At 45.7% G+C, this 12,336-nt stretch overlaps 1 long non-coding RNA gene across 3 annotated transcripts in view; it reads right to left on the reverse strand.

Moving 5' to 3' along the window:
- The window catches only part of LOC149340909 (uncharacterized), a 55,919-nt gene that overhangs the window by 25,256 nt on the left and 18,327 nt on the right, over positions 1-12,336 (reverse strand). Inside the window, exons 1-6 of one of the 3 annotated variants that reach the window (XR_016283668.1) lie at positions 9,063-9,432; positions 8,929-8,996; positions 7,340-7,437; positions 4,755-4,831; positions 3,435-3,506; positions 309-620 (exon numbers count right to left, since the gene is read on the reverse strand). This is a non-coding gene — a long non-coding RNA (uncharacterized LOC149340909). Of the gene's footprint in view, positions 1-308; positions 621-3,434; positions 3,507-4,754; positions 4,832-7,339; positions 7,438-8,928; positions 8,997-9,062; positions 9,441-12,336 lie in introns of those variants that run through there. The other 2 variants (XR_016283667.1, XR_016283670.1) reach the window with 2 other exon arrangements.

Genomic DNA, 12,336 nt, shown 5'->3' on the forward strand with positions numbered 1-12,336 from the left:
CAGCAATTGAGCATTTTTACATTTTGCCTTCATTAAAACACTTTCTTTGGCTGGGAATTCATCCTGTGATTGAGGGTTGAGCAGCCAAATGTCACCGCCACTGAGCCCTTACGGTAGGCGATTTCAGACTAATATGAGTCACTTGCAAACAAAATCTTTACTGATGTGCCCAAAGCGAGAGAAGTGAAGGAAAACAAAACATAGGGCAAGTGCTTCTTCATCTGTTGTTTCTCCACACTATGTGCCTGCAAAATATGCTTCACCAAACGGCCCAAGCTGCTACCCTATTGAAGAACCATGACCCATGATGCAATAAAAAATTCATTTACTTCTGCCAGGACCACACGAGAATGGCATCAAAAGAGCAGACAGTCGCAGGTTGGGACACGCAGGATCTTCAAGCAAGGCCCTTTGTCGGAATTTGGGGCCGAGCCATCATAGGTGCGTCTTCCACAGCCTTTGGCCCCCGTCTAGAAACACCAGCCATGCAGTCGACCAGCCAAGCAAATGTCCAGCAGGGAGCGCAGCTTCACAACAGACAGCACATACTGCTGGCGCAAAACCTTTTCACAAGGCTTCACTTAGCAGTCGTTGCTGGTGCCAAGAGCTCGCCTCAAAACCTAAGAGGCCAGGAAGAAAGAAGTACAATATGGTTACTCGGAGTAAATGCACGGCTTCGGATTTTGACGTAAATATACATCCAATTGACCACATTTGTTGGCAGTTGCTGTGGTAGTATAAGTATAACCAGTGACAAAATAAGCAAGGACACAGGCAGAAAAATTCAGCAAAACAGCATCGCCAGGCAATCTGACGATGCAATTTTGGTGTCGAGATCTTGTTGTGCGTATGCGCCTCCTTTTCGTACTTACAGCCGTGCCTTTTTCCTAGCTTGAACTTACAAGCTGGTGATATGTTGCGCTAGGCATGAAGGGTCGATTCATTTTAATTGTCATGTAGCACACGCAGTTCAGCAGCGCATGAAAAGTTATGAAGTATGCACTGTTAGCTTTGTCGCAACACTTTTCTATGTTTTACAGCATCACCTGTCAACTTATCTTGCTTAAGTTTTATGGCACAGGTCGTCCGCAGATAAACCAAGCCAATCCACATATAAACCACGCATTTCCCGGTTGAAGCCATTTTTATGTCTTGAGAGTTATGGACCTTCACATCGGGAGAATTATTCAAAGACATCGAACACACTGTCCAACTACCCCACTACCCACAGCTTGCCCTCTCCCGCCACGTCCCCCAAAACTGACCTCCATTTTCTCACAATCCTCCCTTCTTCACGGCCAACTGTATAACCTGATGATGGCTAATGTTGAATATTTGCACTAAAGACTGGTAACCTTCCTGTGAGTTTTTTTTCGACGTTCTTGCATTTATAGTGGCTCACACATTGGCATTATAATAATGACATGACATGGCATTACAATTGCACTCTCGCCAGATGTGGCTGGATTGCTAGGAGGAATCGTGAATACACGCGACACATTCGACAATGTACGGGACTATTCGAAAAAAAAAGTGGGGGGGGTAGGGGTTTAACATAGTTAAAAACCTAGTAGACGTGCGAAAGCATGTGTTTAGCCTGGTTGGCTCATGCTTTTGCTTTGCTGGGTCGTCAGCATGTCTGGTGACGATATTAGACTCAGGTTAAGCTGATCTGATCTGTTCGCACCTTAGATGGAAGTTGATGAAGACGACATGTGCAATGCATAGAGCGAGGGTGTGTTGCAGCTTAGCACAAGGCGGGATCGGCTGCAGCGATAGCATAGGGCTCTTGTGCAGTGGCCAGCGAAGCTGCTATGGTCGTGCTGCCGTGGGTTGAAGCCCAGTCACAGCCACATTTATTTATATTTATTTTATTTCTGCATGGGCCAAGGTCCCCCTAAAGGTTGAGTTTCACAAAAACTCTGTGAGCTGGTTAGACCTCGTAGTGCTTTTACACTAAAAAATTTTGACTCAGTGCCCCTTTTCGGCATGCATATTCTCATTTGCAGATAAGATGCTCTCCTTAAAGGGAAACTTCATAGGTTTTAGAAATCAACGAGCTTAAGAGGGTCGAATGTGTGAAACTTGAAGGTAAAGCATGCGAAGTCTTTTTGGGCTAGCACTGGAAATAGTGAAGTAATCGCCAATTAAAATCTAGATGCCCTTCAAGCTTCTCCAACACCAAAAAAGGGGGGGGGGGGGGGGGGGGGGGGGGCGCATGATGACGTCATCATTGGTACATTTCCAACGCACAAACGCCTGCTTTGAAGGAAAAAAAAAACAACGCCACCGAAGGCGGCGAAGGCAAACCCTGCCGAGAGTTGTTTGGCAGCCTCTAACAAGTCAGGGCAGGGCGTGACTGACGACAGTGGTAATTTGAAATCATACCTTCCGTGACATCACGCTTAGTTTCCTCGCATTCCTCCGGTGCATTGAGGAGAAGCGCAAAATGCAATAGTCGATTACGTCACTATTTTAAATGCTAGTACAAAAACACTGCATGCTTTACCTACAGCCTATATAGATTTGAATCCTAGAATATTGTGCGATTCTCAAAAAAGTGCTGCAGTTGCCCTTTAAACCCATGAAAACAGCAATGACGGGTGACTATAATGCATGCTGAGCCAGTTCATTGTTGAGACAGGTGAGGGAGGTTATCTGCCTAATCAGTACAAAGCGAACCACGCATGCTTCAGCCCATTGTGTGCCAGTGAATGCATGCGCGACACAGTAGTTAAAAAACAGCAACGTCTCTCATCTAGCACTGCATATCACCGGCTTGCTCGTCGGATCCGTGGAAAAATGCAAGGCTGTGAGCATGAAATGCCATACATGCATACGAGGTTTCAACACACACACACACACGCACGCACGCACGCGGCACAGCAATGCAGTTTTGCTGGATTTTGCTGCCTTTGCATGCCCCATCTTATTTTGTCGCTGGTTGTACATGGGGAAGGCTATTAACTGCACGGACGTGCACAATAGCTGCCTGCAGCATTAGAAAACCAACGGCTACAAGCCAGCAAAGTCATTATTAGAGAAAGCATTTACGGACACAACGAAAAAAAGTACAACTACCTGCATACTGAAAACAGAGTGCTGATAGGCGTTATCCGCAAGCGCATTTAGAAGAAGCAAGCACAATCGGTGTTTTGTGCTAGCAGCGTATCTACCCCCCTAGCAATAAGGCAACCTGGCATTGGGTTTCAAAGATAACACACACTTCTCAAAGTGCTCCACTCACGAGGGGGTCACTTTTGTCTCACCACAGTTCTTAAAAAGATAGATGAATATATCACAGGTTGCACCGCAGCACATGTCAAATTTACACTTGGAGATTTGTAATAGGTGAAAACCAGTAGCAACCAAAAGAACTTGCAACTGGCTATTCACATGCACAAGGTAGTATAATGAAAGTACAGCATTCTGACCTGCTACTACTGTGTGCCGGTGACAGGCTGCACAGGCTTTCCTTCGCTGGCTTCCAGAACTCGAGTGACGACCTGGTCGTTAAAAAAATAAACAAATGGCAGAAAAACTGTTGTAGTTTTTAAACATGTTTAGACTCTCTACAGAAGCGTTAGCGTGAAGGTGTGGTGATGAAACTTTTCTTTTTTCTCCGTGTGAGTGACGCACCAACAATGGAATTAAAACGAGTAGATTTACATGTGTCCAGTAACTACGGCAGAATTTCCACCACTAGCTTTATATATGCGAGTGCTAAATGTTTTGCATGGTGCAGCTGATAAGCATGCAAAGTAGGATCCAACTTGAGGAAGGCAGAAAAATGGTGTCATGATGACACTGATTCTGCTCCTAACATTCCTCCGAGATATGACAAAAAAAATTTGTCCGACTTGCTTAGCATCTGTGAAAAGGAGTGAACATCACTGATTTTGGTGCAATAACAAAACATAATAAGGACACGGAAGACTTGGCACAGGCATGAACACTTCCATCTCCTCCTTTGGCTATGCGTCTTTGCACCGAGATCAGTCATATACACTCAAAAACTATCCCAGTTTTATGTACGGTGGTTGCTACCATTTGAAACAAAATCGGGTTGCATGCTTCATGGTCACAGCAAAACATCTCTTAACTATTTCCTGTCAGCCACACTTGAGGGCAAATCCCTCTCCATGCAGTATGTGGATTCTGTAGCTTCTACAACAATAAACAATAAGCACTGTTGTAGATTCTACAACAAGTACTGTCCCAAGGGAGAATATATGGACATTTCAGTTCAAGCAAGAATAGTGATTATCTCAATTAAGGAGTTCTAAATTTATCTCTAACAATAAAGTACGCTCATGTACACAGGCAATAAAGAGAGACCATGCTGCCTGTGCTCACGGTCCTTGAAAATTAGGCTGTGTTAAATGTGCAATGGCAAAAACGTAGCTTAGCTTTATTGCTGTAACAAAAAATATGCACAAATTTTGGAGACCTTTAGAATAAAAACTGAAACTGAAATTTGTTTGCTTTGAATGCTGGTCTACTGCAGCAACTGAGATTCAGAGTAAAATGTTTTATAATACATAGCCTTCACAATATCAGTATTTAAAAGAAACCGCGCAATATTGTGGTAGCCATTTAAGGCTTCTTCTCAACATAACGCTTATATTTGTTTCCAACCAAACAAACCAGTTTTTCGCAAAATGGTAGGCACTTGGAGGTTTGAAGATGCGTGCCAGCATTTCCTTGCAGGCTGCTTTGTGAATGTAAAATATGAAGTACCGGTTTTAACTCACCTCCTCAAAGTCAGGGAAGCGGTCATTTTTGAGCTTGGAGTACACAGCGACGCCATTGATCTCAACTTCAAAGGACCCTGCAATGGTGACAATGCACACAGTGTGAAACTCGTCTGACAGACAATGGCACCTGCCAAAACTGCCGTTCAGACTGCCTCAGTGTTTGTTGTACTTTCGGACCACATTTACTGCACCTGCTCAATCAGACTGCATTGTACCAAAGTACACAGGCCACTTTTACTGTACCTTTTCACATGTTGTGCAAGCAATGATCTCTGTAGCATGATCACCAACTGGTTATTAAAAGTAATTTTGAATGGTTTGCAGAAGTACTGTTCCTCGATTACCAGCACATGGTTGCACAATGCAAAAAGTAAGAAAAACAAGGTTCTGTATTAAGCATGAAATGCTTTTAGCTCCCATTGTCGGCAGTGTGGTGACGTCACGCCGAGACCGAGAGCCAACATCTGGGCACTGAATTCCACTCATCTGAGCACTGAAACGAGAACATCCGGGCACCATACGAGATTTAAAGACTCTCTAAGCCCTCCTACAGGACTGGCATACAAGCGCCCATCGCTGAACAGGTGGTGTCCTCCCTTCCTGTATGGTGCCACTCCAGTGTCCACCAAGATGACAGAGAATTACTGCGCCATTTCTTTTCCTCAAAAAGCATTGGGTTCAAAGAGCAAGGCACCACACCAACTTCCTCCTTTCCTTTATGGGGTGGTTCGGGTGTCCACCAAGATGACAGAGAATTACTGCACCATTTCCTTTCTTCAAAAAGCCTTGGGTTCAAAGGGCAAGGAATCCTGTGCCGAACAGGTGATTGCTTCCTCTCTTCCTGTAGGGTGCCAGTGTCCATCAAGATGACAGAGAATTACTGCGTAATTTCCTTTCCTCAAAAAGCATCCCGGGTGGTGGCGGTGTGCCTGGCAGCGCTACAACACGCTGTCGCGTTCCACTCCTAAAGGTGAAGCTTAAGCGTCATTAATTAACAATTAATTAATATTTAGTCATTAATCAGTAGTTAGTCACTAATTAGTAATTTGTCATTACTTCGTCATCAATTATGTGTGGCGTAGTCTAGTGGTGACGTCACCAGTGTCACATAGGCAAAGTGGTGCGGAAAACGCTTTCGCCTCTACGCACTTTAGACGGTTTCGAACGCGCTGCATATACATTCTTGTCAGGCCTGCGTCTCGTCATGTCATCGTACGCTTCTGCATCGTTCTGCATTTCATGCTTACTCTACTCTCGGTTCCGGGGAAGGCAGAGATTTTTTTGATCTGGCCATTATTTCTGGCACTGGCACTTTAAGTTTCAACTTTCAGGATATGCTATCCTACCATTTCAATCAGGTCAAAATTTTATGTTCTGAGGTATAGACACAAATTTCTGCTTTTAAGCAAAGTGAGCTTTGTGTAATCAGTTGCACTCCATAGTACTTCACAAGCTCTGAAAGCCAATATACCCCCCCCCCCCCCTTTCTGTAATATACAAAGGTAAAAAATTTGACTGTCCCTTTAAATTACTTGGTATTTATTTTTCTTCATTTATCATTTTCATGCAACCCCCATGCTTGTGCATGACAGTCCAGATTCCAGCACTTGTACTACGGGCATCACAATGAAATTTGGTGTATATTATATATATATATATATACCAAATTTCAAAGCCAACAGCCACAGAAACCAAGGAACACAGGGATTTTTCTTTTTATATTTATTTATTTTGTGGTATTGATCCATTTAGAACATTACTGAATATGCTATCGTTTAAAGATAATTGATTAGAAAAGCAGAAGAAAAAAACATCACATGCCACAGGTGGGAACCGAACCCATGACCTCCGAATTACGCGTCCGGTTCTCTACCAACTGAGCTATGGCGACAGCTGTCAGATCTTCTGCTTTCGGGGGTATTTATGTTTACAAGTGACCTAACCTTGAGAGTGTTCGAGAGATGAAGAGTCCGATTTTTTAAATTAAAAACTTCTGTACGTAACACTTTCTGACTGCATAAAAGGAATCATAGCAAGCAAAATGAAATATATTTCAGGGCTGTTGTATCTCTATACTGACGACAAACAGGTGTACAAAAACATCCCTATATTTCAAATGAATGACTTACAAAAACTGACAACAGATTTTAATCAAAAAGATTGGGCAGAAATTTATCAGCTGTGAAATGTTCAATCACCTGGTACAAATGTTAGCATAACATGTTTACTCTGAAGCATGTCCCCTTAAATGGCCCAAAAAGAAGCTATGTAACCATTTCTGACACTCCCTTCCTTCCTTCATGGTGTATTTCTGTCGTGACTGACATACTATAATGACAAAATGGCGACACTGATAAAAAAAAACATGGCAGCATCAGCCCATCGCAAAACAGAATTGTAAGAATTTGGAATACACATTCTTGCACCCAATGCCCAGGCACTGAAAAGCCGCCAGCTACACAGTACATGGTATTTGGGACTTCGCAGCTGTAATTTCATTTTATAATTAACAGAGGAGTTAAGCTAGGCAATTAAAAAGCCATAAGTTTGTAAACACACGTTGACAACAAATGTGCACTCACTTGTACGCCCTGTGGCACCTGTCACGGTGGCATGGGGTACTTTTGCGAGGATCCGCCGTTTCAGGTCCTCGAAACGGGGGGCGTAACCTCATCCACCACTAGGAAGCAAAAAAGTGGACAACCAGTTTTGTTGATCCCCATATAAAGCAGTGACAATTATGGGCGAATATGTCCACATAGCTACAATACAAGGAAGAACCAGTGAGCAAGAAGACAACATAAGAATGCCTTACAAACCCAAATTATCAAACTTGAAAGAACTTTGCACCATAGCGAAGGTCAAGGTGGCCCAAGTGCTTGACACAGTTAGGAAACAGAACAGTGTGATGGTAGACAGAACTGAGCAATCCAGAATGTTGCAAATGAAAGAAAAATGCTATAAAGGGCAACAATAACAAACATGCTTAGCAAACAGCTTGGAAAGACTGCATGCATCGCACAGTTGCCACGGCCTACTTTTACTCGGCTAACCAAGTGAAAGCAGTCTTGATGAAATTGCGAAAGATGTAATATAGTTTTCCGGGCTTTATGCTATGCATATATGTTGCTGTCTTCCATAGCATTTTTGATTTATTAGCAACATTCGTAATTGCTTAGTGATGTCGTCCGAGGTGCACTTTTTCTATACGTGCACAGCACTACTCACGGAACCTCTGTGCACTGAATGAGCAGTTCATCCAAAACCTTGCAGTTCACGTTTCAACAGAACACTTTTCAAACTATTGCAGTTCTAGTTCAAGCAACTTGCGATAAAGAATAGTGCACGTTAATTATGTAAGCTTTTGCGTTGAGTGCTCACCATAATAATTAAGTGGCACAACGACATGCTGGAACAGGCATGCCCATTTAGGGACCCTAGGCTGGGACTCTCCCACACCACTATATCGCGGGACCACTTAGGGACCACAAGTTACGCCTGGCAATATGCGTTGTAAATTGAATCCATACGTTGGCAACCCTATGGATACTGCGAGAAAAAAAAATAGGCCGCGCCGAATGGTTTTCGCGGCCTAATTGTTATATTCATACCGACCACAAATGCTAGGTGACCGCGCGCTTTCACATGCGCTTCGGTGGCAAAATCATATAATCAGTCAATTTCTCGTTGTATTAAAGATGCATCGTTCTTTTCACCAACTCTGCAGCTGCACACTTGCGAACCTTGGCAGAAAGCCGCGCGCCGACCGGCACGCGCGTATCGTTCCCATGCGCCTGCCACCGTTCCTTTCCGGTTGACTTTTATGGCCGTGTGATGGAATTCGAGTTTCGAATAGCAGTACCAAGAAATGTGCAGTTTATGTGGCTGGGTCATTCCACCCGACTAGCAATTAATATTCGCCGACAATTAATAATCGATCACTTAGCGATTGGCTACCTACGGCTGCACGGACAGTTCCCCCGTAAACACGCCCATTCAGAAAACGCATTCGCGCACGCGATTCTTGCACTGATCGTAATGCACACGCTCGATAATTCCAAACTCTCTTCCCGACCATTTCGCTCGGCTGGAAGCATAAGATAGGACGGCCTGGAACAAGTATCGACACATGGTGTGCCGCGCCGACAAAAACAAAGGCGCGCGCACTTACCAGTACTCAACGTGCACTTTCACTGGAGTCTGTCCTGCCATTCTGGATTAAGATGGGTGGCTTGGAACCTGTGAGGTAAAAGAAAGCAAGCTCCTCAACCAGACTCGTTCGAATGAGAAAGGCGCAGCGTTTACCTCAAACGTCCGCAGCCGACGGAGGAAGGTTACGGAATGCTGCTAGCTGCTGCTAGCGGACTGGCGCCGGCAGAGCGGGTAGAGCGGGTGCGCGGGCGTGCCGCCAAGTTCGTCTCCTCTCTCTTTCCTCCTCTGCCGTACGGTCGCGGGCCAAGCCATGGCCAAGCACAGAGCGCCGGCGCGCCGCTGTTACCGCTGCTTCGTGGGAGGGCGTGCACAGGGCGTGTTCACGGTGTTTCGTCGAATCCGAACAGAACACGTAACTAGAGCAACGAAGACAATGTAATTAGGTCCAGGGAATCTTAGTCCAGCCAGCGGCGGTTAGTGGTCGCTGCGTTCGGCTTCCGGGCACGACGTCCAGGCGGCCGCATTTCAATGAAGGTCGGAATGTAAAAACACGAAAACGCTTAATTGTAGCGCGTTGTCAAGTCACAGGAGCTCATCCATAGATGCCCACAGCGAGTGAGAGAGTACTGCGCCTTTAATCTATCCCCCATGAAAAGCAGTGCCGCGCAGAAATGGTACTCGGAAGAGCGCCAGCAAGAACGATAAGCAGCACGGAGGCCATGGCAGCACGTGCTGCGAGAAGCGCAAATGCCGGTTGCGCACGCCGTAGAAATTTAAACAGCTGCCAGCGCGAAGCTGGCATTTCATACGCATACATTAAGCCAGGACATATACGGACTTCAGCACGTGCTCAAAAACGGTGTCGCTTTTGAAATGCTTTTCGTGCTTTATTGGTCACCGTGTCCTTCTGTGTGTTTCGTACGTAATACGAGAGACCGTTTCACAGCAGCGACGGCTGCACCATATGCACCGCGACACGCCATTTTGATAGACCAAGTTTGCAAGTCCTGCCTGGGCTTCCCAGCCATAAACATATGCTACGTATATCGTCGGCGGACTCGAATGCGTGTACGGGTTGAACTGTTCGGACTGAACCGAAAAAAAAAAAACGAACAAAAATACACCGAATTCAACATTCGGTTTTGATCGAAAAGGGTCAGTAAATATTTTGCATGCGGCGGCGCTAGCAGGCTATATCAAATCGATGTTACACTCTTGCCAAGAAAGAAACTAACCAAGTGCGGAAGCCAAGGGCGTGGTGAGATGATTTAGCTAGTTTTGGAGTAAGTAGCGAACCTTGTCGTGTCTTGCTAGTGGCTGTTCACTGCATTTGCTTTCCGTTGCATGCGAGGGCACTCGAAACGACGCAGAAGTATCACGAAAAACTGTCATGTTCTGGCTGCTTCAATTGAGCGGCAGTTCCATATAGCTGTAGTTAGCCCCCAGCAAACCAAAAACCTCTCAGAGACGTCTAGGTAGACGTCTCTGAGAGGTTTTTGGTTTGCTGGGCCGCATGCAGGCCACGTGATGACCACTGGTTGACCTGCCCAGGGTTTCTTAGATACCCTATGGTCCTGCTCTCTCGCTTAATGAGTTAGAGCAACAACCCCGACAACAGGCAACCCACCTTTTAGAAATTTAGAATTTCTAGAATTTTAGTTCAAAGTAATTCCATCACTGTCCGTTACCCCCCCCCCCCCCCCTTTTTTTTTTTCTGAAACGAAGACGCGCCTCCGCATGCTGGTTCCACAAACTCTGCATCCACAAAGGTCCGAGCGAAATATCTCGGACAATTGGGTCGATTACCTGTCGCGAGCTAGTCTCAAACTTTGCTATCTGTAACGAGAACACGTATGACAACGGTTGCGACAAAATTTTGATACGAAAATTGGTTTTCTGTTCATCTTCTTCTTGACAGAAAAATATTCGCCGACAGAAAACGAAAACTATTCTGAAACAAACACCGAAGAAAGTCCGCCGAATTTTCAGGAAATAAGAACCAAGTGCAACCCATATATTTAATGCACATATTCGTTAAAAAAAAATTACTCCATCAAAGGGTTAGAAGGATCCTGTGCTCCACTTTGACTTGGCGAGCTATCGCATGCAAGAGGTAGACAATGCGCTGCCGTCAGCAGTGAAGTTAGGGGGTCCTACGCAGTGCACAGTGCTCACAGAGCTCAAAAGTCTTCTTCGTCTCACTAGGCTCCGTCATCGTGAGATGATACTGCAGAGTGCTTGGAGGAGGGGAGGTCAGTGCTTGCACAGACCCGCACCACCACCCATGACAGTGTTGGGCGGCGCGTTGCCATGGGCAACAGCGCTGCAGCCTCGGCGCTCTAGCGCGGTGCTGCACCTGGAGGTGGACGTTGATTGCAAGAGAGTAGAGGATGACGAGGGAAATGGGAAAAGCTATATATTATGTGCAATTTAATTCTGCCATTCTCTCCACACTTTTAGCTGAAATTCTTTTGTTATGAAATTGATCTTGAAAACCTATACTGTCTCCAACACGTTTGCGTGACCAACAATAAGATGCACGTTCAGGGCCCCTTCAAAGGGATTGCCACCTCCAACTTGTGGAGTCAGCAGCATGACAAAGCGCGGACTATCATGCAGTAGCACTAGTTACGGTGAGCACTTAAGGTCCTTACGTGCTGTGAATGCGAAAACATCCTGACCTAAAGGCAACATGAAGACATTTACCTTGAAAGCCTCCACCCAAGCGAATGCCTGTCAGGTGTACCCACGTGGTAGGTTGTCCAAAACCCGGTGGGCCGGCTGCCACAACGCAGGTTTCAGGAACGTGCAGTCGTCCCTTGAGGAGCGCAGTGCACTACCCCCGTTGGGCCCTGACGGCGGTGTTGTCTACTCTTGAAGCGAAGAGTGACAGGATGACCACAGCTGACGTAGGACATGTTAACTGCGGATCGATATGGGAGAGACCCTTATCCTGTAACGGACGGACGCAGCTGGGCTGATGACATGATGGATGCTATTTTCAAATGTCTGCCATCGCCGACTCTACTACTCTGTAGAAACCGCCTTTTTAACTCAAGCGAATCTTTAAACGCCACAAACGCACCCAGTAATCTGAAAGGTACTCTCGCGCCGCATCGTTCAAGTTCGACACCGGAGGGCCATCGGCGCCCGTGAGAGACTTTTTTAATTTTAACAGTCAGTCGGAATTAACGCGCACGTGCTCCCAAAGATCGGCGCCTTGAGTCTGTCTGAGGGAATGCGTATATAGCAAATTTGTATGGTGCAGTATTTCGGTAACCTCTTCTGGCCTCCAATAGGTGGTTGTCGATAGCCGGAACTCCTTCCGAGGTCTGTAGCGTACGCGATCCCTGACTCCCAGCAGACTCAGCCCACTCCTTGTGCTTTTCAATGGGTGCGTTGTTCAATGCAAGACTGCGGATTTTTG

This window comes from Amblyomma mixtum, chromosome 6 (assembly GCF_055824585.1).
Source record: "Amblyomma mixtum isolate Tamu chromosome 6, ASM5582458v1, whole genome shotgun sequence".
Taxonomy (NCBI): domain Eukaryota; kingdom Metazoa; phylum Arthropoda; class Arachnida; order Ixodida; family Ixodidae; genus Amblyomma; species Amblyomma mixtum.